This window comes from Penaeus japonicus, unplaced genomic scaffold (assembly GCF_977035675.1).
Source record: "Penaeus japonicus unplaced genomic scaffold, GWHDUDI00000001_assembly GWHDUDI00000013, whole genome shotgun sequence".
NCBI lineage: Eukaryota > Metazoa > Arthropoda > Malacostraca > Decapoda > Penaeidae > Penaeus > Penaeus japonicus.
In genome coordinates this window covers 46,975,480-46,981,153 of record NW_028234415.1, presented here as the reverse complement: position 1 = coordinate 46,981,153, position 5,674 = coordinate 46,975,480, and positions in this window count along the sequence as shown.

Genomic DNA, 5,674 nt, shown 5'->3' with positions numbered 1-5,674 from the left:
CTATTTCTTTTTTTTTTCTATTTTCGCTTCTCTTCTGTACCTGTGTGGAATTTCTCTCTCTCTCTCTCTTTTAGCTTATAATCTTTTCTTTTTTTTTCTTTTCGCTTCACTTCTGCTACCTCGTGTGATTCTCTCTCTCTCTCTCTCTTTTAGCTTATAATCTTTTCTTTTTTTTTCTTTTCGCTTCACTTCTGCTACCTCGTGTGATTCTCTCTCTCTCTCTCTCTTTTAGCTTATAATCTTTTCTTTTTTTTTCTTTTCGCTTCACTTCTGCTACCTCGTGTGATTCTCTCTCTCTCTCTATTTATTGCTTATAATCTTTTCTTTTTTTTTCTTTTCGCTTCACTTCTGCTACCTCGTGTGATTCTCTCTCTCTCTCTCTCTTTTAGCTTATAATCTTTTCTTTTTTTTTCTTTTCGCTTCACTTCTGCTACCTCGTGTGATTCTCTCTCTCTCTCTCTCTTTTAGCTTATAATCTTTTCTTTTTTTCTTCTTTTCGCTTCACTTCGTGTGATTTTTTTTTTTTTTTTTTATTCTCTGTTTTAGCTTATAATCTTATTTCTCTTTCTTTTCACTTCACTTTAGTTACCTCGTGTGATTTCTCTCTCTCTCTCTCTCTCTCTCTCTCTCTCTCTCTCTCTCTCTCTCTCTCTCTCTCTCTCTCTCTCTCTCTCTTAGCTTATAATCTTATTCATCTTTCTTTTCACTTCACTTTAGCTACCTCGCGTGATTTTTTTATTTTTCTTTCTCTCTCTCTTTTAGCTTATAATCTTATTTCTCTTTATTTTCACTTCACTTTAGCTACATCGTTTGATTTCTCTCTCTCTCTTTTAGCTTATAATCTTATTTCTCTTTCCTTTCACTTCACTTCAGCTACCTCTCTCTCTCTCTCTCTCTCTCTCTCTCTCTCTCTCTCTCTCTCTCTCTCTCTCTCTCTCTCTCTCTCTCTCTCTCTCTCTCTCTCTCTCTCTTTTAGCTTATAATCTTATTTCTCTTTCTTTTCACTTCAATTCAGCTACCTCGTGTGATTTTTTTTTCTTTCTCTCTTTCTCTCTTTTAGCTTATAATCTTATTTCTCTTTCCTTTCACTTCACTTCAGCTACCTCTCTCTCTCTCTCTCTCTCTCTCTCTCTCTCTCTCTCTCTCTCTCTCTCTCTCTCTCTCTCTTTTAGCTCGGTGCTAAGCCCGCCGCCTCGACTGTGAAATACCCCAACATCACAGGATCTCACCCCAGATAGACCCCGCCAAGTCAAGACGTCTAACAAGCCTCCCGTCACCGCAATAGTTATTATTTATTCTCTCGGTGCCGCCATCTTCAATAAAAGGATCAAGACTTATCCGATTTTTGCTAAACACCTATTTGTGGCACCTCTCTCAAATGCGGTTCCTAAGCAAGGGGATGGTCCTTTATCACTGAGATATGGCGTCTAAGACTTTTCTTCGTCTCCTGACTTTCCTGTTTTTTAACTTTGCTAGATTCCCTGCTGTCGTGAGTGGCGTTAGGTGAACGTCAGGTTAACCTAACTTAGACCGTAGAAGACTTGTTGAATTCAAGTATGATTAGTAAAGGCAATGATGACCTGGGATGACCTAGCACGATAGTTACACAAGAGAGGTCCGTCAATCAAGCTTACTACTAATTACTACTAATTACTTTTTAAAAGGAGACAACATATTATCATGTATTTCCAATAACTTTTAAAATAAATAAACATCCAGGTATGTCTTCTGTGAGGTTGTCTTCTCGAAATACTTTACACTAACAAAAACAATAATGATAACAAAGACAACAATAAAAAAAAGGCAAAAATATCACCTGCATCCCTCGGAAACACATCCACAGTAAATATTCTTCGATATAATAAAAGCAAGACGGTGAAACAGCGAATTCCTTTCCCTCTTCTTCCGAAAATCACCCTCAGAGTTAGAATTCTTTCATATATATGCAAATAGTGTATACTGAAGCTCGAGGTTACGTCAACAAATCTAGCACAATACACTTATCATAGAAGAGGAAGATGACTCGGTAGAAAGAGCGAAGAGTTTTTTTTTTTTTTTTTTTTTTTTTTTTTTTTTTTTTTTTTTTTTTTTTTTTTTTTTTTTTTTTTTTTTTTTTTCTTTTTTTTTTTTTTTTTTCGAAACTGTAGATAAACTTCATTCACTTTTTTCGCCGGGTTTTACTGTCTGTCTCTTGCTATGTTTCTCTCCTTTTTCTCTTTCTCTCTCTGTCTTTCTGTCTGTCTGTCTGTCTGTCTGTCTCTCTGTCTGTCTCTCTGTCTGTCTCTGTCTGTCTGTCTGTCTGTCTCTCTCTCTCTCTCTCTCTCTCTCTCTCTCTCTCTCCCTCTCCCTCTCCCTCTCCCTCTCCCTCTCCCTCCCTTCTCCCTCTCCCTCTCCTTCTCCCTCTCCCTCTCCCTCTCCCTCTCCCTCTCCCTCTCCCTCTCTCTTTCCCTCTCCCTCCCTCTCCCTCTCCCTCTCCCTCTCCCTCTCCCTCTCCCTCTCCCTCTCCCTCTCCCTCTCCCTCTCCCTCTCCCTCTCCCTCTCCCTCTCCCTCTCTCCCTCTATCTCCAATAGCATCATAGAATTTGTGATTAAAAATTGTAATTGTAATTAAAAATGATGATCAAGACAGGATTTTCAAATGAATGATATATTGAGCAATATTATACAATTTTGGAAGTAATCATGTACGTTAGTGAAGAAGTAATCAGGATTGGAAATGCAATCTGCCGGTTAATATATAATTTTATCAGGGCGCGCTTATGTGTGTGTACGTGTGTGTGTGTGTGTGTGTCTGTTTCTGCGTGCGTGTGTGTGTGTGTGTGTGTGTGTGTGTGTGTGTGTGTGTGTGTTTCTGTGTGTGTGTGTGTGTGTGTGTTTCTGCGTGTGTGTGTGTGTGTGTGTGTTTCTGCGTGTGTGTGTGTGTGTTTCTGCGTGTGTGTGTGTGTGTCACTGTGTGTGCGTTTGTGTGTGTGTGTGTGTTTCTACGTGTGTGTGTGTGTGCGTTTCTGCGTGGGTGGGTGTGCTTGTGTGTGTGTGTGTGTGTGTGTGTGTGCACGTGGGTGTGTATGTATAATCAAACGTAAATGTAATCAAGTAGTAATAGCCATTTCGGTGTTTAATTTCTCTCCTTAAACTCCTTAAATGATCCAGATATTCGCGAGCATCTTAATTAATAGTTTGCAATTTGATGCAAATCAGCACATTAAGTTTTGGTTTGCCTTATTGGTGTCTCAGGACTTCCTTTGGCAACTAATCATCATTATCACCATCATCATTATCATTATCAACCTCATCACAATTATCATTTCTCTCTCTTTAAATCTCTCTCTCTGTCTATCTATCTATCTGTCTATCTATCACTTTTTTTTTTCTCTCTCTATCTATCTATCTATCTTTCTCTCTCTCTCTCTCTTTCTCTCTTTCTCTCACTTTCTCTCTCTCTCTCTCTCTCTCTCTCTCTCTCTCTCTCTCTCTCTGTCTGTCTGTCTATATATCTATATATCTATCTATCTATTTATCTAATCTCTCTCTCTCTCTCTCTCTCTCTCTCTCTCTCTCTCTCTCTCTCTCTCTCTCTCTCTCTCTCTCTCTCTCTCTCTCTCTCTCTCTCTCTCTCTCTCTCTCTCTCTCTCTAATAGTACGAAAATACGATAGCTAAAGCTTTGATAAACACCATGATTCAGTTTTGGCAATAATTATTCGACTTTAATTCTGATCAAAAATTATATGTATACACCCATTTGATGCATCTGCTATGTAGGAGGTATATCAAAATCAATTGAGTTATTTTTTATTAACAAAATTGCGTTTGTACGTTTGTTAAGGTATGTGTGTTTATATTGTTTACAAACAGAATGTCTATTTGCATTTACGAGCAAATCAACATATGTATTGCATAAACTTAAGTACTTACAAGTGCAGCAAAGAGGCTTACTGTTTAAACGTCCTCATCTGTACCTGGCTTATTTTGAATCATGGCTACTGGCTTTCATTTGTTTACGTATTTTACCTTCGATTATCATCTTTAGACGATATTTGTTATTTTCTAAAAAATAACAAGGTATTCATTAGTAGATAGTGTAAATATTAATTATTAATCTGTTATCAATAATACACTGTATTAATATAACACTGGGCATGATTAGTTTATGCAAAATTAGATGAAAACGTATAAAAAGGTTTCCGAGATTTTATTACGTGCTGTTTGATATAATGATAATGAAAGCATGAGCAGTGGTCTGTAATATGTACACACACACACACACACATGCACACACACACATACACACACACACACACACACACACACACACACACACACACACACACACACACACATATATATATATATATACATATATATTATATAAATATCATATATATATATATATATTATATATATATATATATATATATATACATATATACCCACATTAGAGATATCCATTTTGAACATAACTCTTTCATCAATAAAATCATCGGCCTTTGTAGAGGGAGAGGCTGAAATTCCCGGCTCTGTTGGTAATGATGATAAAGGCGAGGCTATAATAGGCATGGAAATTAATGTAGCTCTTATAGTAATATTAGGAAATAGGAGCTTCTAGTGTTGATTGAAATTAACGTGTAATTGTAATAATGATAATAATGATAATGATAATAATAATATTGATCATTATTAATATCATTGATCAGTGTTTGTCTTTGAATGTGAGGATGGACATGTAGTTCTGTCAGTTATGATGATTAAGATATGGACCTTCTGGTAATGATAATAAGCATTTTTATAGTCATTACTGATGCATAATGACGATTGTAAATGCTTTACTCCAATTATTATTATAAAAAAAATATTTCAAACAGAAATTATGATATTCATTTAACTTTGTTTGATAAAGCTAATGAATACATGACACTAATAGTAATCCTAATATATATATAACACAAATGATGAAACACAATAGATCTATAACACTAATTGCTATATCAATACATGTATGATTCTTAAACCAATATCAATAATGAATAACTTTAATAAACATTAGTATGAATAATAACAAAAAGAAAACTATGGAAACTATGCGAAGACTATGCGTTAACAGCTGGGAGAGTATTTACCGGGAATGTGTGAGGAACGCATACTTAATTACATATTGCAAAGTACAGGAAGGGTTATGTGTGTGCTTTACATATGTGCTTGTGTTTAAATCAGTGGGTGCTTGTCGGTAGAAATGTTGATAAACGTATTAAGAAATAGATGATGATGATGATGATGATGATGATGATAAAAATGATGATGATAATGATAGTAATAACAATAATCATAATAATGATAGTAGAAATGATAATAATAATTACAAAGTAATAATGATCATAACAATGGTAATAACAATAATGATAATAATGATAATCACAATAATAATTACAATGATAATAATGTTAGTCATCATGCAAGTTTCAATGCTGCCTTTCTATGCATTAAAGTCACAGATTTATATCCATCTTTGTCCAGAAAAAAATGTTTAAAAAAGATTATACAAACTAAGAAGGGGAAAGTAAAACAGTTTTTTTTTCGCTTTTGCTTTCACAAGCGCTTTTGCATTCAGTTCACAATGTTCTTTTGAACTTACAATAACACTTTCAGATGAAGTGCAGTTTATATCATTCCTGAAACGTT